Source organism: Mustela nigripes, chromosome 14, assembly GCF_022355385.1.
Source record: "Mustela nigripes isolate SB6536 chromosome 14, MUSNIG.SB6536, whole genome shotgun sequence".
Classification (NCBI taxonomy): domain Eukaryota; kingdom Metazoa; phylum Chordata; class Mammalia; order Carnivora; family Mustelidae; genus Mustela; species Mustela nigripes.
In genome coordinates, this window is record NC_081570.1 from 70,328,366 (window position 1) to 70,355,981 (window position 27,616).

The 27,616-nt window shown below is 37.1% G+C and overlaps 1 protein-coding gene across 4 annotated transcripts in view; it reads right to left on the reverse strand.

Moving 5' to 3' along the window:
* Nucleotides 1-23,982, reverse strand: part of TTLL7 (tubulin tyrosine ligase like 7) — a 145,786-nt gene extending 121,804 nt beyond the window's left edge. For 3 of the 4 annotated variants that reach the window (XM_059375247.1, XM_059375251.1, XM_059375252.1), the window contains exon 1: nucleotides 23,848-23,982. The gene's annotated coding sequence lies outside the window, so the exon portion shown is untranslated. Of the gene's footprint in view, nucleotides 1-9,064; nucleotides 9,159-23,847 lie in introns of all 4 variants that reach the window. The other variant, XM_059375248.1, reaches the window with a different exon arrangement.
* Nucleotides 23,983-27,616: the final 3,634 nt, after the last annotated feature.

Sequence of the window (27,616 nt, forward strand, 5' to 3'; positions counted from 1 at the left end):
AGTTACTCCAGCTCCTTGCCAGATCTTCAGGTTTCTGAATCCTAACACATCCAGCTTCCCTGGACCAGGCATATGTGAAGCTCTTGGCAAAGAACATCAGCTATTTCTGGAAGTCACCCCCACCGTCAAGACTGGAGAGGGTAAGAGTCAGGCATAGGCTCTAGTTTCATTCCTACAGGCTCCAATTAATCCTAGTGGGATCTAGTTCATCTCAGCTGTCCCTTCTAACTGCTAACCCTGCTGACCACCACCAGATAGAAGATACAAGCCCTCTATAAACTTCTCATTCCTATCATAAATGTCTTTTCCATATCACTCTTAGTGATTCTGCTTCCCTGATGGAACCCCTAACAGATATTGTCTACCAGTCTGCTTATCTTTCCAGCCCGATTCTCAGCTACTTTTTCTGTCACTCTCTGTGTCATAACCACCCACTGCATAGACCCACTACGTAGACTTTATAATGCTATTCTTTCTGACAGAATCCAACCCCGATCTGTCCCTGGCCTTTGCCTAGTTAGAGCCCACCTTTCCTGACATTACTCTCACAGCCTCACGTACCTTTCCTTCATAGCACTTACTGTAGCAATTATATATTTATTTTTAATTAATTCTATCTCATTGGCCTAAAAACTTGCAAAGAACAGGGACTTGGATTGATTTTGCTCACAGGTGTATTCCGAGAACCCAGAAGAGCACCTGGGACATGACTAACACTCAGTAAATATTTGTTGAGTAAGTGAATGAATGAATGAATACTTGCTCTGTGCCAAGCACTATGTTAAATGCTTTATGTAGATTATCTCATATAATACTTAAAAAACACTTTGAGACTAGTACTATTGTCGTTCTCATTTTGCATATGAATAGATGAAATTACACTGCTGTAAGTGGTAAGACTCATATCCTTCCATTTATGTGCAAAGAACAGTTTTACTCAGGCATTCATTCTCTTACTCTCTTTGCCCTTCACAGTACTATAAGACCAATTTAATAGGACTATTTATTTTTCTCATGTAACAAATGAAGAAGTTCATATTTAAGAAGTTAACCTGCTCAATGCCATACAAGGTATCAGCTATAGCTAGAACACAGATCCAACGCCAAGTTCACTGCTTTTTTAAAAACTTGATCCCTCTACTTCCTCACACCAGGCCCCAATTTTATCCCTATAATGCAATCCACACTCAGATTCACCAAATATCTCCTACCACGACTGCTCTCCAGGGTAAATTCTCTACAAGCACTATTTTCATTTTAGAAATCAATAAAGGTGATGGGAAGACATAGCACAGCACCTTAAACAATACGTAGTTGTATGGTAATGACCAACAATGCCCTGGCTTATACTTTACCAGGATCATTTTAACATATCTCAAACTCATAGTAAAAGGGAATGGGGGAAAAGTGTATAAAATACTATATTTATGGGGCGCCCGGGTGGCTCGGTGGGTTAAAGCCTCTGCCTTCAGCTCAGGTCATGATCCTGGGATTGAGCCCCCGCACTGGGCTCTCTGCTCAGCAGGGAGCCTGCTTCCTCCTCTCTCTCTCTGCCTGCCTCTCTGCCTACTTGTGATCTCTGCCTGTCAAATAAATAAATAAAATCTTTAAAAAAAATACTATATTTATATGAAAAAGTTTTTCAAAGGATACAGTTAATTTTTTATAAGGAGAAGGAAGAAGAAAGAAAACGAGTAAGGAAGGAAAGTGAAAGGAAGAAGATGGGAGGGAAGGATTGAAAGTTTATCCTTCCCAGCAAAATCCAGCCAGCTTTTTCAGTCACATGGGAAAGAAAGTAAGATTTCACTAACCTCCTTGCAATATGCTTAGTCATTAATCCTAAGTAAATCACATGGCCTCTAACAATGCTGTCCTAAAAACCTATCTGTGTGACACATTCTATATTTCAATTTTCAATCACAAGAGATCCTTACAGTTCCACAATGTCAAAGGAGATTTTGAGAATGATGACAGCAGAAAAAGACGACAAGGCAGATAATCACATTGACAACACATGTCAGTCTTTGTAAAACTCAACTCAATGGTTTAGCTACTTCTCACAAATTCTAGAATCCAATCCAAGTCAATTATTCCTAGCTTGGATTTTACCATATTCTAATGCCTTAGAAACAATCCTTCATTCAAGACCTACATTCAGAAAATGTTCTTTCACTCTCTATTAATATTTTACCCCCCATACTGTTCTATTGCTTTTGAGTAAATTTAATCTTGTGTCTACAAAGGCTAACAATGTAAAGGATTAAGCACTTCTTTGGGCTTAAAATTCTTCAATTTTCTTAATACTCTTTTTTTTTTTAAGATTTTATTTATTTGACAGATAGAAATTACAAGTAGGCAGCAAGGCAGGAGGGGGAGGGGGGACCAGGCTCTCTGCTGAGCAGAGCCCAATGCAGGCTCGATCCCAGGACCCCAAGACCATGACCCAAGCCTAAGGCAGAGGCTTAACCCACTGAGCCACCCAGGCACTCCCAATTTTCTTAATATTCTTAATAGCAAAGCTTTTTAAACTAAATTATTTGTAAAGTCTCAAAAAATTAATTTCCCCTCCCAGAATCAGACACTTCAACATTAAATACCTAATTTTAACTTTGAGTATATAATGCCTATTGGTTTACCAAGCGTTTCATTTTCAAGTGCACTGACAAGCAGGAATAGCAACTTTTATTCTTAGTCACAAAACTTAAGTTCTTTAATTTCCTTTGCAAATATTTGGATCTACCATAGTACACTTTTGTGTTAGCATTTTTGTAAGTCACTGGCACTGGACCATAAATAACATGTACTAAATGCTTAATAAGCACCAGGCACTACTCTAAGAACTTTACATCTATTAACTCATTTAAGTTTAAGGCTATAGGCATCCCACAAATTTAATTTATTATATAAATAATAAATTAAATATTATTAAACATTAAAATTTATTATTAATTTAATAATAGGGCAAAAGAAAATGCATAAAGGAAAAAATTAGGTCAATAAGAAGAGCATATATTTCATCTAAGCAAAGTTGATTTAGCAATTTACAAATCTATTTACTGGGGCCCCTGGGTGGCTCAATGGGTTAAAGCCTTTGCCTTCAGCTCAGGTCATGATCCCAGGGTTCTAGGATCGAGCCCTGCATCAAGCTCTCTGCTCAGCAGGGAGCCTGCTTCCCCCTCTCTCTCTGTCTGCCTCTCAGTCTACTTGTGATGTCTCTCTGTCAAATAAATAAATAAAATCTTTTAAATAAATAAATAAATCTATTTACTGGACAGAAGACATGGTTTGTTGTTATTTGAAGATGTGCAAAACATAAAAAACACATACACCCATGAAAAAAGAATGCTTCCTTTTTGGGGGAGGTGGTTTACAAGTACAGTTTTTAAAAAAATGCTTTCTTAGTCACCATTATAAAGGCTTATTGAAAAACAAGAAGCAAACAAGAATGAGTAAATTTTAGGGGAGCCTGGGTGGTTCAGTGGGTTAAAGTCTCTGCCTACCTCTCTGCCTACTTCTGATCTGTCAAATAAATAAAGAAAATCTTTAAAAAAAAAAAAAAAGAATGAGGAAATTTATATAAATGCAAAGAAGATGAGTAAATTATATATTTGAAATAAATCAGTAATTTAGATGTTCTTTTTAAACCAGTTACTATAGAAAATTACATTGTAAAATAAATATAATAAGTATACTTTCTAAGACCAAAATCAAAACAATAACAAGAAACATACCAGCAGATTCCTAAATATACCTACTTCATAAAATGGAAAATAGAGACCTTGTTAACAAACATGAAAAATGTTCTTGTCATCATGACATTAAGCCTAACGGATTTTGGTGTCAAGTGAATGATAACATGGAAGAAGCATTTATAGGTTAACACTCACTCCTTTGGGAAATCTAGAAAATATATATCAGATATCATCTACTACATAGTATCAATATACTTCTGCTAAAATTAGGATTGTTACATATTGGAGGTATTTATCTGTAACAAATTAATCTATTATACCTGCCCTGCAAGTCATTATGTAAAGTTTATACTGTAATTTAAAATGACTTTAAAGTATTCAGTCTATATGATTGAGGCAGTTCAATGAAAGCTAACTCCATAACTCATTGAAATAATTACCTGGGTAACTGAGCTCCTGATGATAAAAGTAGCCATTTCCTCCCTAATAAGCAAGTGCTCTCCCTTTTTATGTTAGCTATATGGTATTTTATTATTTGACAGAATAGTAACAAAAACAAAGCACAGTGTTTTCTATATGATATGAAAAGTGTTGATCACATTGCCTAAAACACAGTAAGCGCCACAAAAAAGTTAGTGATTTAAAATCATAATTGTTGGGGTTCCTGGATGGCTCAGTTGTTAAACATCAGGGTCCTGGGATCAAGTCCTGCATCAGGCTCCATGCTCAGTGGGAAGCCTGCTTCTCCCTCTCCCACTTCCCCTGCTTGTGTTTTCTCTCTTGCTGTCTCTCTCTCTCTGTCAAATAAATGAATAAAATCTTTATAAAGAAATCATAAATGTTGATATTATTAACCAAGGAAACCAGACATGATCCAAACATCTTGCACTACAAGATCCACACATTGCACTACAGCCTTTATGATTAGGCATTTCAACATAGACTGCACCAGAGGAGCTTTAAAAAATATCAATGCCTATAAAATACTTAGGAATAAACTTAAGTAAGGATGTGAAAGACTGCAAACTACAAAACATTGTGAAAGAAGTTAAAATAGACAAATAAATGGAAAGACATCCCATATTTATAGAATGGAACAATTAATTTAAATTTAAAATTAAAATTTAAAAATTTATTAAAATTAAAATTAATTTTAAAAAAGTGAAAAACAACCTACAGAATGAGAGAAAATATTTGCAAACCACATATCTAAAATGGGCTAATATCCAAATATATAAGAAACTCCTTCAACTCAATAGCAAAAATAAATAAAAAGGGCACTTGTTGTCATGAGCACTGGGTGGTGTGATGAATCACTGAATTCTACTTCAGAAACCAATACAGTGTAGGTACACTAAAATTTAAATATAAATAAATAAATAAGCAAGCAAGCAAAGGACTTGAATAGACATTTCTCCAAGGAAGACAAGCAAATGGCTAACAGGTGTATGAAAAGATGTTCTACATCACTAATTATTAGAGACATGAAAATGAAAGCCACAAAGAGATTATCACCTCATACCTACTGAAATGGCTATTATAAAAAACAGAAACAAAAGACAGCTGCTGTTGGTGAGGATGAAGAAAAGTTGGAATTCTTGCATGATGTCATTGGTATATACAATGGTACAACTACTGTGAAAAACAGTATGGAGAATCCTCAGAAAGTTAAAAAGAGAACTACCCTATGACCCAGCAGTCCCACTTCTGAATATATATCTAAAATAAGTTAAATCCAAGTTATATAATAAATCAGGGTTACAACAAAGAGGTACTTGCACTCCCATGTTCACTGCAGCATGATTCACAAAAGCCAAGATGTGGAAACAACCTAAAGGTCCATCAGTGGATGAGTGAGTGGATAAAAGAATGTGGTGTATACATATAGATGGAATATTATTCAGCTTTAAAAAGGAAAGAAATCTTGCTCATATATGACAATACAAATGAACTCTGAGGACATTATGTTAGGTGAAATAAACCAGTCACCTAAGGACAAACATTGCATCATACCATCTTTATGAGGTATTTAAAAAAGCCAAACAAACGGAAACACAGGTGAAATGGTAGCTGCTAAGACATGAAGGAAAGGGCATATGGAGAGTTGCTATTCAGGAAACATTAAGTCTCAAAAGGAAAAAAAAAAAAATACTGATGGATGGGTCCCAGCCCCAAACATTCCAATTTAATTGGTTTGGAATGCAGCCTGGGCACAAAAACTTGTTAATGCTTGCATGTGATTTAAATATACAGCCAAGTTTGAGAACTGCTGTTTAAATAGATATGTTATTTTATTTAGTCCTTGTTGTGCCCGAGTTTTCGCGTCCGAGAGACCACCAAAGAGCCAACACTGATGCAATCACAGGAGGGTTTATTCGATAAGCTTAAGCTTGGGTCCAAGTATACCCGACACAGTGAGTAGGGACTTGGACCCCGAGCTTAGTTAAGGCATGGGTATTTATGGGTTCCTGTTACCAAAGCAGGGTGGGGCTTCCTGGAACTAAAGTAGGGTGGGGGTCCTTAGAACTAAAGTAGGATGGGGCTTCCTGGAACTAAAGTAAAGTAGTGGAAAGTTCCGCCCTTGGGCACACGAGTCTGAGATGGCTGCCGGAGCTAAGATGGCTGTACCTATGCTAAGGCTAAACCTGAGGTGGGATTCCCTTGATTTTTCTTGGTCTCCATGGTCCTCAGAGACTGTATTATTACTTCTATTTTACAAAACAGGAAACTGAGACTCAGAGAGATACAGTAACTTTCCAAAGACCTAGATCTGTTCAACTCTCAAAACCTTCCCACTATAATATGTTGCCTTCTGAGTTGTAAATATCCTAAGGCCATCAGTCTGTTTCTTACAATCTTCAAATTCTGCTGAGAAAAAAAATCAACTAGTTGTTTTGCAAATCTGCACAGTGGTATTAAAGGGGTCTCCTTATGAATTCTGAACTCTGGTACAGGATTTTGTTTTTGTTTTGCTTTCAAAAACAAACCTTGACCCACAGAAGGTCATGAAATCAATTCAGTGAGATTCAATAGCATTTTTTAATTAAATAATAGAATAGATAAAAATGAAACATTGCCAAACTATATTGCATGTAATAGAAAAAGTATAACAAGAGCCTGATACATAGCACAGCTTAGTTTTGTTTGTTTGTTTTTTTTTTAACAATTAGGGACAGCAAGTCTCTATTATTTTATTCATGAAATTCTGATGATACAAAATATAAATTAAGAATGAATCACATCTTCTATCTTCCTGAATAATCACAAATTAGCACTAGAGTTACTTTAACATCTGGCTTATCCACACCTAGTCTAGATGATAGTTTTCTGTGCCAAAGCCTATATCAAACAAGAAAGAAGACAAACTTTGAAATTAGGGCTATTGGTTTGGTTTACATTGCTTTTACCAGCCTACTTTTTTTTTTTACCAGCCTACTCTCTTATCTTATTCTAATATTAAATCACCTTCTCCAATTCCTATTGCTACACTCGCTATTAAATTAAATAAATTTACTGAGTACTTACCAAATAAAATGTGCTAAATAAGTTGTGATTTGTTTCCATTTTATGAATGATAATTGAAAAAAAATTTGCTAAAATGCAAATCCAAAAGAACCAAAAAAATCTATTCTCTTGATCTTAAATTCTTAATCCCATCAAAGTTTTCATCATCTATATTCATTTAAATAAAGGCATTTTAAGTCTTTGAAATGTTGGGACTATTTAATCATTCAAGAAGGTACTTTAAAAATAAATATTATATATACACATATATAAGTATAAATATACAAATATAAAAACATATGAGTTTACTATCTTATATTCCTGGCCAGCCAAAAGTCAAATATTATCATAATAATCTGAATAATTAAGACTTAACAGATATCATCCACTATATCTAGTAAGTTCCAAGTAGCTACAGAAAAAAACCATATAAATTTATATAAACTAGAACTAAAATTTATTTAACATTAGAAGAAAGTTAAAGTTATAATAGAACAGAAATGAAAACTAAAATTGGAAGAAAGCCAGAGAGCATGCTCCATAAAATCTATTTCAGTAATCTATGTGAAAAATTCAGTCTTTCTGCAGTCTGAAAACTGCCAGTCTTTCTGAAAAGTTAACCTTTAAATTTTATAGTTACAAATTTATGCAATCTTAAAATGTGAAAAAGAAAACCACATACCATTTCTTTGTTTCAAATTTTTGGCCCCAATTCAATGGTTCTATGACCTTCTACATTATGCAGCTTCACATAACATTATGGGCCCATCTATTAGAGTCAACAGCCAGCCATGGTTGGAGCTGACTGGTAGACAGCATCGCTGATTCATCTTAGGAAGAAACAGGCTGCAGCATCCACAGCTCTGGTGATGCCCAAAGAGGGTAAAGAACTGGTAACAAGCCAAGTATTTCCTCTTGGAGCACAGACAGAAGGACTCTATGTAGACATTACTAAAAACTTGCTACATTTGAATCTTAACTCAAATGTGGTACTTTGGGACCAGAAAAAGAGGTAGGGTACAATTAATAATTTCCAAAGCCATACCATGGTCCCAAGACTGGACAACTTAGGCATGTTTTTACAATACAACAATGTTTTCCTCAGTCATCTAATTCCAATAAAAAGAGTTATGTGACTATTTCACCTATACTATGCTAAATACTTAAGTTCACACTTTAAACATAACTCCCTCTAGATAGCCTATAACAAAACAATGAATTGTTTGTTTTCCTTAACAAGGAAAGCTTGTTTTCTGTAACAAACTTTATGTGACTTGTTTCACCTACGTGTGAAACAAGGTGTGACTATTTTCACCTATATGTGACTATTTCACCTATACTACACTAAATATTCAAGTTCTAACTTTAAATGTAACTCGCTCTAGGTAGCCTATAACAAAACAATGAATTTCTTATTTTCTTCATTTCAGTGCATTAGATTTTATATACTATTTATCTCACCTACCAACTACATATCTAAACATCATAGAGTTAAAATATCCCTTTATCTATTACGGAGTCTGAGGCAACTGCTTAAGTGGGCCATCAGGATAAAAAACGATGCAGACACCAGTCAGAAAGGGAGATTGAGTTACAAATGTGCCCAGGAGGCCTATATGAACCAAAGCAGCTCTCCTTTCTCAGCTTTCCATTCCATTTAGCTGACTCCTCAGCTAAGAATCCACGAATTAAAGAATGCAACCCAACCAAGGGACCCTAAACCAGAACCATATCCGAAACTCAAATGAGACAGGTAAGTGAAGGAAGGAAGGAAGCAAGGAAGGAAGGAAGGAGAAAAGAGGAAAAGAAAGAGAAAGGAAAAGAAGAAAAGAAATGAGAAAAAAGAAAAGAAAGGAAAGGTTGCTCACCTTAATCACTCTTTAAAATGGTATACTGGAGATCTTATAGATCGTAGAGAAGAAATGCTCTTTGCCAAAAATCAAACAGCTTTCCTATGAGAAACTACAAATCCAATCATGAAAGCAATATTAATAAGTAGGTGGTATAAATCTAATCTTTAATCTTTCAATATTTTTATAATTGGCTTTTCTAATTCATTTTATAACTCATTTTTTAAGGATCGGTTTAAATCAAAAGTATACCAGAAAGCATTCCAATAAAACAAGAGGTGTTTTCATATTTGTAGAAGGTGAAGTAAATGAGAACTAAAATTTATTTTATTTAACATATAATACTATGTATTATTAATTATTAATATCTAATAATTATATAATTAGTAGAATTATATTATGTATATATTATAAACAAATGAGCCTTTATTAAAACCTGGACATTCTAATCTGGCAGTCATAAAAATGGAAATTTCTCATGTGAAAGACATTTGGCTATGTTATTATCAAATTAGTTGCCTATAATTTCAAAATAGTTAAGGGGGCTAGGATATAAACTTGATCCTAATTCATTCATTAGTTCAACACATATTAAAAGTACCTAACTGACTCTGACTCTGAACCTACTAAATTAGTTTGGACAAGAAAGATCTGGGCTTTTCACTGAAGCAGAGAGAAGGGAGTGTGCTCTAGCCACTGCAGACAACCACAGTGAAATCTGAGTTCGTCCTCATGAGTCACCCCAGAAGGCTTTTAATGATGTGGAAAATGGATAGGAACTGTAGGACTTGCTTAAGGCATTCTCAAGGGATTACTACTGAAAGAAAATTCTACTCTAATAAGGACTCAAAAGATTTTAAAAAATCAAACACTGATTTACGTTGTTTTGATAGTTGACTTTAAAAGACTACTAAGGAAGAAAATGAACCTTCCGGAATGTTTGCAAAATTACTACAAATTAATGTTATTGCTCTGTTCAAAAAAATCTAGGGCCTAATTCAACTTTTACTAAGTGAGAATTTACCAGACCCCAACAATCTGGGGCCTCCCAGATAGCCTCCTTCTATAAAGACTTGACTGATGGTTTTAAAAACACTGAAGAAAAAATAATTTGGTCTGAAGAAAAAAAAATTATGTTTCTCTACAAGAAAGGTGGAAGTGGTAGTTCCATGTCTTTTAATTGTAAAGAAGACAGTGCCGCCTTAAATAAGCATTTGAAGCCACATTCTGCATCATAAGTTTGGGACTTCCATCACCCACTTCTGTGGTGCAAAACTGACTTTGGAGGAAGTTTTAAAACTAGCCTAGGGTAGTTCCTTTAGTGCAGATCTGCAACAGCCTTCTAGTTAGGTAACAGAAATTTGATAAGATCCCGTCATTCAACACAGCAGACTCTCAAATCATGGGATTCTTTACTTGACTGAAAACAAATTAATTTGAGGGAATAAAGCCTCAAATGCATTGCCCCTCAAAATAATATGCATGAAGGAATTCCTAAAAGATATGCAGAACTTTCATTCTTTGAGACACTATAATGTCCATTCCTGAATGAAGCCAGCTTATCAGAGACTATGTGCCGGGCCCACACCACAGCCACCCTAACAGAACTGCTTTAAGAAAAAGAATAGTTATTTATTGAGCACATACAATCTTTACCAAGATAGATGTTATTCTCAGGTTAGAGAAGAAAATAATCAGATCTCAAGAGGTTATTTCCCCCCAAAGACACAAAGCCACATCATGGGCCTAGATGAAGGACATTATGAAAAATGGCCCAATGAATCCTGCTAACTTTAGGTGTAAGAGTATTGAGGAAACTGTATTACACTATACTGAATCCACTTTTAAGGAAACTATAGGAAAAAATTCATTCTGGATTCATAACAGGAACAGCTTTGTTCCTCTTGGGCAACTGGTTTGTTTTTCTCATGGATGAGCTTTTCAATCATCACATTTTTCATGTTTTCCTCTTTGCCTGGAAATTAGAAAACTCAAAATTAAGTGTGTGCCCAGCTCTAATACACATACAGGATTTCAAACATGGATTTTATGAGCTAATGTTTCTCCTAGCTCCTTTCATCTTATTTTATTTTTCATTGATATTCTCAGATTCAAAAATCTCATACGTTCATCCTATTATGAACTATGTATCTTCAAATGTTATTTTGCAAAATCTTGCAAAAACTCTCCAAATTATACATTATACAATAAATAAATTATATTCAATAAAGTACTAGGGAAAAGTACAAATGAAAAACCATTTATAATAATCAAAATCAAAGACAATAATTCAAATATCTCCTATACTATCTTTGAGTCAATTCTTGACAAAACACTTTAAATTACTTCTTCCTTGCATAAGCAATCACAGAATTAACATTATAATTCTATATGTGGATTTATTAAAGTTAGAATGCAGATAATTTTGAGGGATTTCATTGCACAAAGATTACATTGTAAGGTTCTATTGGTCTTTTTATCATATTTACCCTTGGGGAAAGGAATACATATTGATGAGTCATCGTGGAGGAAAAAGCATCTTTAGTTATAAGTCTTAGTAGAGAAAAAGGAAAACAAACACATGGAACAACTTGGTTAAATCAATGCCAGTGGGAGAGGCACATACCCATGCCTTTGGCTTTACTTTTCTCCTTGTCTTGGTTGTCTTGGTAGTGAGTCTAATTCGTTGGTACTGGAACTCTTCACACTCTGTAAATTTTGACTTTTAGTTTTGGTAGGTTATATCTACTAATATTTACCCTACTAGAAACTAAAATTGATATATGCTGAAAACCATTTGTGTATCAATAAAAACATTTTTTAAAAGATTTTATTTATTTATTTGACAGAGATCACAAGCAGGCAGAGAGGCAGGCAGAGAGAGAGGAGGAAGCAGGCTCCCTGCTGAGCAGAGAGCCCAATGCAGGGCTCAATTCCAGGACCCTGAAACCATGACATGAGCCGAAGGCAGAGGCTTACTTCACTGAGCCACTCAGGAGCCCCAAGAAACATTTTATTTTTAAATAACTATATGTTTAAAAAAAAAAGAAAGAAAGAAAGAACAGAAAGAAAGAGAGAAATGAGTGGTGCTTTGTACTTTTATTTTTTTTAAGATTTTATTTTTTTTATTTGACAGAGACAGACACAGCAAGAGAGAGAGAACACAAGCACAGGCAGAGAGAGTGGGAGAAGCAGACTTCCAGCTGAGCAGGGAGCCCAATGTGGGGCTCAATCCGAGGATCATGACCTGAGCTAAAGGCAAACACTCAAAGACTGAGCCACCCAGGTGCCCCAAGTGCTTTGTACTTTTTAAAATCTCTTTAACGTCTTGCTTCATAGAGCAGATTCTCATATCCACTTCTGCATATATTCTGAGAAGTTGTTTTTGTTGGAAGTACATGAAAAATTTGGCTGCACAGAGATATGTAGTGGAAAAAGAAGCATTTTAATAGCCTGCTCAGGTAATTATGGATATTTGGATTTAAAACAACACCCAAATTCAATGAATTGTAGTTTCTTAGTAGCACATGAGGCTGGTAGTATTCTAATAAGCAGACCCAAATAAAGAAAGCACAACAGAAAGGAAACTACAACTATTATCCCTCATGAACCTAAATGCAAAAACCTTTAATAAAATTTTAGCAAATCAAATGCAACATTATGTGTGTGTGTGTGTGATGTGTTTATATGACCAAAAAGGATTTAATCCATGTGTGCAAGGTTAATTCAATATTCAAAAATTAATCAGTGTACTCCACCATATCAAGAGGATAAGGAAAAAGTCGTACGTTCACATCAATTAATGCAAAAATAAATCTGATGTAATTCAACTTTCATTCAGGATAAAAAGTATCAGTACACGAGAATCAGAAGGGGAATCTTCCCAACCTAATAAAGAACATCTACAAAAAGCCTACAGTCAACATCATGCTCAACAGTAAAAGACCAAATAATTTTCCTTTAAGATCAGGAACAAGGCGGGGATGTCCACTCTCACCATTCTTATTTGGCAATACTAGATTTTCTAGCACATGCAATAAGGCAAGAAAAACAATTAAAGATGTACTTTAATTTTAACAGACTGAAAAGAAAGAAAGAGTCTTGGTTTGCAGATGATAAAGAAAAAAAAAAAAATTCTCAAATGCTCTACAATCCTAGATCCAAAATGTGCCTTCAGTAAGGTTTCAGGATACAAGATCAATACATGGAAACCAACTGCATTTTTATGTATTGACAACAAACAAATGGAAACAAATTAAAATGAATGTCATTTACAGTTACTTCAAACAAAATGAAATAATTAGGCTATTCTAACAAAGGGACTCCTGGGTGGCTCAGTTGATTAAGCATCTGTCTTTGGCTCAGGTCCTGATCCCAGGGGCCTAGAACAGAGTTAGGCATCTAGGCTTCTTGCTCAGCAGGAATACTGCTTTTCCCTCTGCCTGTTGGTCCCCTACTTGTGCTCACCCATGTTCTCTCTTACTCTCTTTCTCCTGACAAATAAATGGGTAAGATCTTTAAAAAAAAAATTCTAACAAAACATGGGTAATATCTGTATAATGAAAATTATAAATTGCTAATTAAAAAAATCAAGACCTAAATCCTGAAGACATTCCATGTTTACAGATTGGAAGAATGAACATAGTAAATAAGTCAAGTCTCCCTAAATTGTTGTACAGGTTTAACACAATTCCTATTAACATATGCTTAAATTAAAGCAACTAAATTCTCACACTGGACATTTTAAAAAGTGACTCCTCAAAAAAAAATTCTTTAAAAATTCAGTTTAATTTGTTGAATAATTACACTAGTCATCATAATTCCATAATCTCAAAAATAATCATGTATGCTTTAAAGTATAAGGTAGGAAAGAATTAGTAAACAGCAACTTGGAACAATTCTGTGAATACAATTTTAAAATGCTAAAAGTAATCAATGCTACATAGGCAACAAAAGCAAAAAAAGAAAAATGGGACTATAGTAAACAAATATTTTTGTACATCAAAGGACACAATCAATAGTGTTCAAAGGCAAACTATGGAGTAGGAGAAAATCATATATCTGATAAGGAGTTAATATCCAGAATATAGAAAGAACTCCAACAACTTAAAAACAAACAAACAAACAAAAATCCAATAACCAAATTTTTAAAAAATGGAGAAAGAACCTAAGTAGACATTTCTCCAAAGATGATATACAAACAGCTGACAGGCACATGAAAAGATGTTCAATAGCACTAATCATTAGAGCAAAGCAAATCAAAATCGCAATGAGATATCCACCTCATACCCATTAGGATGACTACAATAGAACAATTAATCAATTAATTAATCAATAACCAGTGCTGGTGTGTGTGTGGAAAAATTAGAATCCTTACACACTGTTGGGAATGTAAAATAGTGCAACCGCTATGGAAAACAATATGAAAGTTTTCCAAAAATTTAAAAATAGAACAACCCTGTGATCCAGTAATCTACTTCTGGGTATACATCTAAAAGAATTGAAAGCAGGGCCTCAGGGAGATATTTGCACAATTATGTTCATAGCAGCACTATTTTCAGTGACAAAAAGGTGAAAGCAACCCCAACTGTCCACTGACAGATGAATGTATAAACAAAATGTGGTCTACATATACAATGGAACATTATTAAGCTTTAAAAGAGAGGGCAGGGGCACCTGGGTGGCTCAGTGGGTTAAGCCTCTGCCTTCGGCTCAGGTCATAGTCTCAGAGTCCTGGGATAGAGCCCCGCATCAGCAATCTCTGTTCAGCAGGGAGCCTGCTTCCCGTGTCTCTCTCTCTGCCTGCCTCTCTGCCTACCTGTGATCTCTGTCGAATAAATAAATAAAATCTTTTAAAAAAATAAAATAAAATAAAAAAGAGGGCGATCCTCACATATACTACAAAATGGATGAACCTTAAGGCATTACATTAAGCGAAATAAATCAATCACAAAAAGACAAATACTGTATGATTTCATTTATATGATGTACCTAGAAGTAGTAAAATTCATAAAAAAAAAGAAAAAAAATTCATAAAAACCAGGGACTTGGGGAGGGGAAATGAAGGTTGTTAAATGAGTATAAAATTTTAGATTTTTAAGATGAGAAAGTTCTGAAGATCTGTTTCACAACAAAGTAATTATATTTAGCACTACCAACTGTACTTAAAAATGGCTAACAGTAAATTTTATGTCATGTATTTTTTATAACCATAAAAACTATATAAAAATAATACTAAATAGGGCGCCTGGGTGGCTCGGTGGGTTGGGCCTCTGCCTTCGGCTCAGGTCATGATCCCAGGGTCCTGGGATCGAGTCCCAGATTGGGCTCTCTGCTCAGCAGGGAGCCTGCTTCTTCCTCTCTCTCTTTCAGCCTGCCTCTCTGCCTACTTGTGATCTCTGTCTGTCAAATAAATAAATAAAATCTTTTAAAAAAATACTAAATATTAAGTGGAAGAAAAAGCTGCATTTGTGGAATCCCTAAAAAATGTCAGAAATCACCCAGAAAAATACATAAGTCACAATATTTTCATTTTACTCTGAAAGAAAAAGTTATTACCTTTTTCTTCTGGAAAGCATGATAAACAATTTCATAATACCATAATATGCTCGGTTATATCAAAGGGAGGAAAACTACTGGACCATTAGGTAATTTTATCTAGAGATCTAAATATATATATAAACATGGATATTGCTAAGTCTATTTGCTTAATTTTATTCCCAATAGAAGCTACACTATAGGGATGCCTGTGTGGCTCAGTCAGTTAAGCTGCTGCCTTCGGCTCCAGTCATAATCCCAGGGTCCTAGTATCCAGTCCTTCATCAGGCTCCTTGCTCAGTCAGGAGCCTGTTTCTCCTTCTGTCTGCCACTCGCTCTGTTTCCTCTGCTTGTGCTTGCTCTCTCTCTCTCTCTCTCTGACAAATAAAATCTTTTAAAAAAATAAAAGGAGCTACACTTTAGGAATCTTACTTCATATTTATATTTATTCTGGTTCCTTATAGATTCTAAAAACAAAATTCACAGATATACTCTTAAGTACATTATTGAAATAAATATGCTATACTATAACCAATGAGGTACACATTTAACGTTTAATTCCTTAGTTGAGGATGAAAATAGCTATCACATATTCTATGCCCAAGATAAATTTTTAAAAAAGAGAAAATGCCTCCTATTCTGAAATGACAACCCCCTCACATATGGAGCAGTAAACTTTTCTTTCTTCCTGAAATACTCATTTGGCACTGATTTTCGACAAGTGAAAAAGCTTTTCCACACACTTACAGTCCACCTCATTTTTAAGAAGCACTGATCACCCCTCTTTTTTTTTTTTAAGATTTTATTTATTTATTTGACAGACAGAGATCACAAGTAGGCAGAGAGGCAGGCAAAGAGGGAGAGAGAAAGCAGGCTCCCTGCAGAGCAGAGAGCCCAATTCGGGGCTCGATCCCAGGACCCTGAGATCATGACCTGAGCTGAAGGCAGAGGCTTAACCCACTGAGCCACCCAGGTGCCCCATGATCACCCCTCTTTCAAACTTTCCTTAATATTTAAGATGTCTACTTTCCTTTAATTCTTATAACAAGTTGCAGAAATAACTTGTTTTGATTTTCCAAAAATAATGGGTTGAAATGTGTGTGTTGACCTAGGGGGATTCTGATGTGGACTAAATGTAGATGTCAGAGATTTTAAAAAGTATTCAGTGGGGGCACCTGGGTGGCTTAGTCGGTTAAGCTTCCAACTCTTGATCTCAGCTCAGGTCTGGATCTCAGTGTCATGAGTTCAAACCCTGCATTGGGCTCCACACAGAATATGGAGCCTACTTAAAAAATATAAAGGGGTGAAAAAATGAATGAATGTTCAATGAATTTGACAAATTATTTTTACCTCAAATATCCTAAAAGAAGTAAAACTATTAAAACTATTAATTAAATGAGTAAAAGTCATTCTTTTGTTAATATATAATAGTAAATATGAGCATCTATTATCAAAATTAGTATCTAAAGGGGCAGCTGTAGATCAATTTTTTTTTAAGATTTTATTTATTTATTTGACAGACAGAGATCACAGGTTGGCAGAGAGGCAGGCAGAGAGGAGGAAGCAGGCTCCCTGCAGAGCAGAGAACCCGATGCGGGGCTCGACTCCAGGACCCTGAGATCATGAGCTGAGCCAAAGGCAGAGGCTTTAACCAACTGAGCCACCGAGGCGCCTCATAGATCAATTTTTAATTGTACTATGGGCATACAAATTATACCTCTTTTTCTCACTTGATTTTTTTATTGTTGAAATTAAGAAACAATATTTAGTATTCTAAATTGAGACATACTAAGTAACTAAATGTTATCATCTTGCATGTGATCAAACCTAAAGCTAAATAAAAATGCCCCCATTTGGTTTCATGTAAATTGAGCTGATTATAGAAAGTGTCCAATTTCTATCATTCCTCTCCATAAAGTAGCTCACTAGCATATATTTGTTGGGTAACTGCAGACTGACTGATTCTAAATATAAACTGAGTTGTGTGCTAAAATTATTGTCCTGATTTTTTAAGCAATCGCTATGAGTATCACACATGGTTACAGATTTTATTAAGTACCTTGAAAAAATAGTTTAAATAATAATGACAAAACTACACATGAAAATTTTCCCATTAAACATAATGATTCAAATTAAATCCATAGTTGCTAACTTCTAATACTCCACACATATGGTCATCCATATCATAAAACCCATCAAACTGAGTATTAGGACCACATCAATTAAAGTAGATTTTACACCAAAAAGTTTTAAGTAAGATCACTTCTTTTACAAAAGAAACATGGTACTACCTTAAAAGAGAGGTATACTTAAGCACTCTAAAATTCTAATCTAACAAAAAGCCTCAAAATAATCTTGAAGCTGTTTCCTGGATTACTGCTGATCCATCTTCCAAATCTACAAATGTTCAATTTACTTTAAAAAGTCCATTTCACAAAAATACACTAATGGAGAAGGAGAATTTGTGTAAAAATAAGCTAATGCCATCTTATTGAATTAGATGTGACATAGGCCAGACATTGCAAAGTAGTGGGTAAAAGAGATAGAAATGTTTGAAATAATCCTTTGTCAAACATAATATTCCATTTTACATGGCTAAGCAGAAGAACAAAATAACATAGAAGTTTGGAAACTCAGGAGCCACAACACAATTTTTTAAAAGTCCAACAACATGGATGGTTCAATGTACCCAGTGAACCAAGAATACCATCAATTTCAAAGGGAAGGAGTTCTCAGACCTCTGGGTCAGCCTTGGAGAATACCCAGTGATCACTTAACCACCACCTAACTCCAAACCTTCAAAGGAGTCAAAGGAACATAGGTCAATCAGCCACTTGCAACAAAAAGTGAAGGAAAAAAGAGTAAAACTGTTTTATCACTCACCGCCCCAGAGCCCAAACAATCCCAACACTTTGTCTTTGTCAACGACTATGTATACTATGGTGGGAGTGTGTAAACAAATAATGTTAAATGGGAATTAACAGAAATAAGGGTAGTGGAGAAAAATAGGCAAGCATATTTAAATTTAAGTTGTTTTACTTTAAGTTAACCCTAGGGAAACTGTTGGCTGAGCCCAGTTCAACTTTGACAGATAATACCTAAGAGGAATGGAAATAAATTTGCCACTTTCTAAGAGCTTAAGGAAATTATTTTAAATAACAAGTCTCAACTACGCCGAGGACAAATTCTCCCTCAATATCCAACCTCCACCAGAAATCATCTGTCAGGTCCGAAGAAGGGGGATACTATTTTGGATTTGCAAAGTTGATGCTTCAGTTTTCATTTCCTTTCAGGTCTCCCAAGACTAATAGTGCATTACAAAAACCTGCATATGCTCCATCCTTGTGCCCTCAAGGCACGTTCATATCCCAGTGATTCTACTTCCAATGGTCCCCAGTGACTCTTAATGGCCTCCCTGCCTCAATGGCTTCTGATATTCCAAGTAGGATGGGGGTAGGTCCAGGGGAAGCACAGGTGAGAGACTGTTCAGAGGAATAAGAGACCCAGCTAAAGCAAAGGAGGTAGTGTCACTGATCACAACTGTGGGAGTAAAGGAGGCATAGTCTCTCTCCTCCTTCTAGGGAATTTCCTTTAGTGGAGGATTACTGGAAACAAGGGGAAGGTAGAGGGTTACTGGAAACAAGGGGAAGGAAGCATCTGAATGCTCAGGGGAAATGCTGGGAATGTTCTGTGTCTCCCAAACGCCGCTGTTCTCAGAGGCTGTCTCTAGCAATGTACAAGGCAGAGTGGGCAGAAGTCGTCGAAGTCCACCACACTCTCTTGTACTTTGTAACCAGGGCTTCTGCTGAGAACTGAAAGGAGATTTGAAATTCCCACCCTCACCTACGTGGATTCTCTAAACTTAGAGTGCAAGAGTAAGTTCCCATGCTTTACATTGCCAGGATACTGATACAGGAGGACAGAAGAAGTTGAAGACTTCTTCTTTCAACAAGAAGTTGAAAGACATAAGGGTGGGGGTAGATACTTGAAGGGAGGGTGGAGGGAAGGAAATTGAGGCCCACAAAGGCAATGCTAAAACCAGAAGGTAGTCCATCATATATTCCCTTCACTGACTATAAACTCTTGCCAACTCACCAAACATGCTCTCCCACTTCATTTATATCTTCTCTCCTCAGGCCCCAACTGCCTGCCTTTCTCCCACTGCTCCTGAATTTTTTTTTGTAATTGAAGTACAGTTGACAGACAATATTACATTAGTTTCGGGTATAAAACAAAGTGATTTGACAATGCTATACATTATGCAATGCTCACCACTGCACCAAATAAGTAGAGATATCATCTGTCACCATACAAAGTCATTATAATATTACGGACTATATTCTCTATGTTGTCCTTTTCATCTGCATGGCTTATTTATTTTATAACTGGAAGTCTGTACCTCTTAATCCCTTTCATCTGTTTTGCCCAGTAGCCATGACTAAAATAGTTTTTCTAATCAAAAGAGGAGAGTGCCTGAAAAAGTATAATCTGAGGACCCACAAATAGGAGTGTTAGTTAATTAACAATATGCCAGTATCTTATAATTTGTGATATCCAAAGAACATACAGAATCTAGTGGAGTTTCAAAAGTTGCATAAAATGGTCAAACTACACATCGTAAGAAAAAAATAACTGTAACTGTGTGATGGATATTTATTAGACTTAGTGCGGTGATCGTCTACAATACATGTAAGTATCAAATCATTATGTTACACCTGAAACTGATGTTATATGTCAATTATACCTCAATTTTTAAAAAAAAAAAATTTTTTTTTAAAAAATTGAACTAAGATTTCATATTTTAACCCAGAAATTTCATTTCTGATTCTCTGTAGTAAGAAACCAACTTCTAAAATATAGAAAAAAGTTTATGAACAAAGACGTTCACCACAGTGTTAATTATTATCATCAAAAATGTAGCAACACTGAGAAATGGTTAAGAAATATCGTACATCTACCTAATGGAAAAATACATAGATATTTTAAAAGTTTACTTTCCAGTTGTAAGTAAGTGAAATTTAATGTTATAAAATTTAAAGTAAAAATATTTGTAAAAGTTATATATAAATATCATGATTAAAACCATGCACAGAAAAGAGTGGAAGAAAATATCAAAACCATATCAAAATATTAATAGTGCCTGTCTTTAGTACAAGTATGGTGATTTTTTTTCCTTTTTATATTCTTATTGTTTGTAAATTGTTCATAATTCTAAAATGGAAAGGGAACACTTTTAAAAGGGCAAGTTTCTTTGAAAAAGGAAAAATGTGACTTGTGTAGAAAACTCTTTCTGGGTTCAGTTGACAATTAATCCTCTTCATATTAGCACCCAGGAACAAAAGCATTTTCTGGAAGGGCAGTTGGAACAAGGAATATGGAGAATGTGAGCAAGACCAGCCAAAGAGAAACGGCCTGCTTAGTAACCTACACTGCTAGTTCCCTATCTATGACTACCAGAGAGGAGCAGAGTTCAGTGCCTGATATGCAAGGTTCTTCACGATTTGTCACTGTGCATTCAAACAGTATATGAGCACTTAGCTGAATTTCCTTGTCTGGCTTTGTCTTTCCTGTGCAAATCCTTCCCATCTGGCAGAGTAATTTAATTCACTTCCATCCATGAAGAGTTTCTGATTCTCTTATGAAATCAGCCTCTATGATTTCTCCTTCTTTGGGGGTTCATATAGCACTTATAGCACCACCTTTCCCTGGTATTAGGCCAATTCTAATTATTTTGTTATTTATTCATGTGTAAGTAAATACCTCCCCAGCTAGACTTTAAGTTCCTCGAAGTCAAGAGTTTGAAAGGTCTGCAGACAGTAATCATTCAACAAATACATACATTATATAGAAAGAGAGAGAGAAGAGTGAGAAAAGATGCAGTGCTAAAGTCGGGTTGGTATTATATTCAGACTTGGTGATGTCTTCTAAATAAAATGTGTTGCCTCTGCTTTAAAATGTTCCTACTGGGGTGCCTGGGTGGCTCAGTGGGTTAAGCCTCTGCCTTCAGATCAGGTCATGGTCTCAGGGTCCTGGGATCGAGGCTCACATCCAGCTCTCTGCTCAGCAGGGAGCCTGCTTTCTCTTTTTTCTCTGCCTGCCTCTCTCCCTACTTGTGATCTCTCTCTCTCTGTCAAATAAATAAATAAAATTTAAAAAAAAAATGTTCCTGCTGACCATCACTAGGACATGCACTTTCTTTCTTTCTTTCTTTCTTTCTTTTTTAAAATAGCAGTGGGATCGTAGTTTTGCTTATTTACTCATACCAATTCTGCCATCCTCCTTATAGTTAAACAGATTGGACTGCAAGATGCCTCACTGAGGTTCAGGATATAGTCAACAACCACATAATCAACAAAAAGAAATGACCTCCAAGAAATCAAATTTGATTCATCACATGATACTACTACTCTTACACCCTTGTGTGAACAACATATATAAATTTCTACCTCCGTTTTATGGCCTTATTTAGGCAATGGGCTTTAGTCTCTCGATATCCTCATTAATAATTCTTCAATGTAAATAGGTCAATACTTTAGAAATGACAGACTAAGATGATTACATTCCTATCTGCCATCAAGTACTCTTCCAGTACTTGGAGATAATGAGCATTTGTACTATAGCAACCTGCCTCCGGAGACATCAAGAAGAGTTTCACATCTTAAGGGAGAATATATAAATCATAAATGAAAGCAAATCCAATGGCCAAACAACAGACAAAGAAAAACCCAGCATCCATTATTTTTTCAGAAGGAGTATACAGGTCAATACAATTGTAGACTCTGAAGGGCAGAGCAAAAACAAATCAATGCAGTTTCCCTGTATCAGAACTACGTTTTGCTACAAATCACATATTTTTGTAAGTAAATGTTTGTCCAGATTCCACCACTTACTAGCCATGTGATCTTGAACCTTATATTTCAGTTACTTAGTCTGCAAAATAGAGTTATCACCTACTATGCAAAATCACAGTAGAAACGAATCAAATAACATTATCAGTCTGAGTTTATCAGTCACCCTATCAGGGAATGACACACCCCACAAAAACAGTTCAGTCACACACCTCATGAACTAGATAACTGTTCTTTTGCAAATGTTTCCATTAAGTTTTAAAAAAGAAAAACATTTCCAGGTGTTTTGTTTTATTTTACTTTCCTAATTGATTTTTCCAACATTTGAGCATTCATCACATATCACTGCCAAAAATGCGTTAAACATCTGCTAGACCTAGCTCTCCTTTGCAATGTTGTCTGGATATTTTTTGACATATGTTCTCTAAGAAAATGGTTTTTTCCCCACATAATTCAAAGCCCTTTCTTACTAAAAGAACAATAATTCCATATACAGTAAGTTTACAGGTTGTTGCTAATTGTTTGAGATCACTCTTATGGAAAATTAATTTTGTTTAATATCTAATGAGCCATCTATATGATCGCTTACATTTGGGACATACAGCTCTGTAATACAGAGGAAGATCCATGGGCTTTGGGGTTAGGGAGACTTGTATTCAAATTCCTGTTCTGTGACCTTGAGCATGTAATTTAACTTCCAGGCTCCTCACTTTCCACCTTTGGTTCTGGGTAGTTGTGATGATTTAATAATACATCTAAAAGTAAGTGTCTAGACTCTGAAAGTATGATTTCCTACCTCCCTTACATCTTCTCCTCCTCTGCCAAGACCAAGCAAACCCACTCTGAACAAGACAACTTGGACGCCGCATCTGTTTCACACATCAGCAGGGGAATGCTATGCAATCAAAAAGGGAGCGGACGATGGCTTCAATAAGGTACCCAAGGGAGCAAGAAGTAAAGAAACTGATAGGTATAGACAAGGGCCCCATACTTCACTCGCATGTGGGAAAAAGACACTAATCTGACACACTTTAAAGACTGCACGGCACACTCACAGAGGTTGGTACCACGCTCTGGGAAAAAGACGGAATTACGGAACAAGCCAGCAGGGAGCCTCCTTGTTCACCCGACCCGACCCCACCCGCCCGGGTGGTACCTCAGAAGCCTAGACACTGAGGTGACAGCACAGCGACTGACCTCGCCCCCCCATACACACCCTCCCCCATTCTACCCAAATTTCTCTCGGGGTGCGAATGGTGCTGAATCATTAGTCCTAACAGTAGCAGTTCCCGGTTCCGCCGCTCCCGCGAGAGCCAGTGTCCCTAGGGCTGTGCCCGTCCCTGGTGGGGGCCAAGACCTCGGGGCGGTGGGGGCAGTGAAAGGGGGTCGGGGAGGATCGGGGCAGCAGGTACTCACCCGGGTGAGGAAAGCCCAGCCCCGGTCCTCACCCCCCGCTGCAGGCGGTCCCTCCGCGGCCCCTCCGCTTCCCGGTTTCCCGCGGGCGGTTGCCCCCCGGGCCCGGCAGCCTGCGCTGGTGGTCCGGTGCTCCGCCCGCCCGCCGCCCGAAGCAGCCACGGCTCGGGGCTCCGGCGCTCCACCCCGAGCAGCTGGAGCAGCTGTCGCTGCCGAAGGGGGTGGCGGCTACCGACGGGCCAGACCATTCGCGGGCTGCGACCGGGGGTGCGCGACGTGCGGAGCGGGGCGGACGTGGAGGGCGCCGGGGACCGGCGACGGTTGGGAGGAACCAAGAACGAGGGGAATCCTCCGCCTCCCAGCAGCGCCGGGAGGGCTTGGGGGCAGAAGCGACCAACAGAGGAGCAGCCGTTCTCCCTGACTGTTGACTGAACACAACGACCCCTTCTCTTTTCCGGGCACCCCCCTCCGGGCCCGCCTTGGTTCCGCTCAGGACTCCTTTAGACCGCGGCCAACAGAGGACCTAGCAACGGGCGCGCCTGGGCGGTGTCCCCTCCTGGGGAGATGCGAAAGGGCGCTGGCCCAGCCCTGCCTTCGTGCCACCTCCTGCTCCAGAGTGGGGCCCTATGGCGCAGGTTTCTGGGGCATATCTTACTCTAGACGTCTGGCCACAAAACAGAGAGGGACATCTGGGTCCTTGAAGGGGCTCCTTGGATCTTTTACTTAAGCATCTTTGTGGACCAAAGAATTAAAAGGTATCTAAGCCCAGCCTGAGAGGTAGAAAATAAAATTAAATGAGCCCCCCACCCCCCAATCCAATAGGTGCTTGTTAGATACAGGAAAGTAAGGGGCAGTCTTGAATCACAGAGTTACTGCTCCACAAATGTTGAACCACTACAGTTGGAAAATGTACATTTAGGAAACCCTTTTAACAGTTCTATAAAAGATTCAACAAATTCAAAAATACTTCAGGTTCACTTTCCACCATTTTAAAGATTAGTGTCTTGGGAGTGAGGAGGAAATCATACCCTTATATGAAATGAACTTTTATAGAACTGGAAAGAGAAGTTCCTGCCACGACATCCCTTACACTTTTATGAAAGCACTCACGTGGTCCCTGCCCCTTTCACACCCAGGCTCAAGCAGGTTCATTTCAGACCATGGTGAAGGTGGAGACAAATGGATAGTTTTCCTTACAGAAAGAAAAAAAAAGAAGAAGACTTGACAACTACCTTTAAAATATAATTTAAAGGTGCGGGGGTAAAGACCCTCCAAATACCTGTTAAAAGCCCTTCCACTGTTAAAAACCATTTACTCTGAATTAAGGATTTCTTTTTAATTAAAAACCATTTACTTTGAATTAAGGTTTTGTCCTTTTTTGAGTTAACATAGTTTTTTTAACATAAATTGAGCACTGCTATGGACTACACTGAGTGTTTCCAGTTTTAATCCTTCATTTATTCTAAAAACTCCTGTAAAACTGGTGACATCATTGCTATTTTTAAAATAGACTTGGGTCAGAAAGTTTATTGTGCTGGGTTCACGTCTCATAGTTAATGAGTGGCAGAACAAACATTGCAATCTGGAGTTTTTAACTAGTGTCTTTCTGCTAGAATGCTCCGGGAAACATACACTAACCCTTACCATATCCAAGATTGGCCCTTGAATGTGAGTTTATTTATCCTCCCTTTATGAAAACTAGGTTTCATGGTGGAGAAAAGGACATTTAAATATCTAAGGTGCATGTCACCCTGAGGTTAGAAGTAGGGATCTGAGAAAGTGGGCTGTATTGCACCCAGAATTAACCTGGAAACATCAGGTTAATTTTTTTTTTAATTAAAAAAAAAAAAAAAAAAAACCTCATGGTTAGCATCACATGAGGGTTAGGAGGAATTCACTACCTTTTTATTAATCATTTTTACATCATCATTTATACTATATTGTGCATTATACTACCCTTAAACTATTATTCTACATTAAGCTTTGTGCTATTATTCTTCCCAAAAAGGAGCAAGAGTTTTTAAATGGTCTTAATGTCATGGGTCCTCATATACTTTACCAGGATTTAAAGAAATAGGCCATTAATAACCCTCACATCATGTTAAGGAAACTTTTTGAGAAATAAGGAATAAAATTTAATGGTTACCCCATATTGTGCCATTGTTACTATGTTAACTGTTATTGTAATTGTTCACACATCAGTACCAGCAAAACAGAAATCCCCAGAGTGCCATGTTGCTGAGGAGCTAGAGTTCTAGATCCCTAGTGAGGCTAGACATCTGTGACTCAGGGCTGGGATGCCCTCAGCCTTAGAAATATGTGATTTTTCTCCCCATATGCAGTTTCACTTTCAAAGGAGACCAAAAAAAGGAACAGAATTGCAGTAGACAAGATGCATTTTGAATTAGTATTCTCTCTCTGACTGATAGGGATATGTGAAGGAAGGAAAAGGTCTCAGGTGGTTTACCTAAGACCAAACTTTGATTTAGAAGCTGGTTACCCATGACATTTCCCGCCATCTGTCTGTATAAGTTGAACTTCTTGGAGGGTATGTTTCTGAATGAAGAAGGAAGGGGACATTTTGTGTTGGTGGCCTTGAGAAACTGTCAAAAGGAATGAAGGGATGTGTGATGCCTGCATTCCCTCCTCTCCCACAGAGTCTTCAAATGCTTTTGAGCCCATTGGGGAAAGAAGTTAGGGTCAGAAACTAAGGAATTATTTTCACAAATGACTTCGTGCAATTTCAGGTATAAGAAGTACTGTTTTGGACCCTAGTGACACAGAGCTAGGGGAGAGGGCCATTCTCTCACCCAGTCTGCCATGACCCCCATGCAGCCTTGCCACCAATAAGGAAGGGCTCTGCCAGGGAAGGTATATTCTTATAAAGGGCATTGGCAGCCAATACACAGTCAAGATAACTTGACTAGGAGCCCAGAGCATTAGTAGAATTGTTCCAGAGCACCTGGGAAACCCCTATGAGGGTTTCCTGTCACAAATGAGGGAGTTTAGTGGGGGAAGGTGATTGATAAACTTAGATGATTATTAAACCTTATTTAGGCTACAGTATCAAGGTGAATTTATTTGTATTCACAAAACCAGCATGGCCTGGGGACACTCAAATATTACTTTTTAAATGAAATGAATAAGAGAACTAGAGACAAAGAAAATAGGTAATCCCTTTGATAAAACTGCAGTATGAGCCACACCATGGTGAACTTCAAGAGTATTAAATACCTGGGGTGTCTGGATGGCTCAGTCAGTTAAGCATTCGACTTTGATTTCAGCTCAGGTCATGATCTCAGCATCGTGAGTTCAAGCCCTACGTTCAGTACACATATGTACTGATATCAATAAAATGTACCTCTCACTGTGGATTGCTGTTAAAAAAATAAAGAATATTAATACAATACTATTAATACAATACAATACTATGTATTGGCCACATACTAAGGCCAAGGTATGACATTAACATCCCAAGGTACTCTTGTTGAGAATATTTAGTAGCATTATTTCTGTTTGTTTTTAACTATTACTTTTTTAACCATAGTATTTCTTTTTTTAATTGAATTTAATTTTTTTTCAATGTTCCAAGATTCATTGTTTATGCGCCACACCCAGTGCTCCATGCAATCTGTGCCCTCCTTAATACCCACCGCCAGGCTCACCCAATCACCCAATCCCCGCCCCTCCAAAACCCTCAGGTTGTTTCTCAGAGTCCACAGTCTCTCATGGTTTGTCTCCCTCTCTGATTTCCCCCATCTCACTTCTCTCC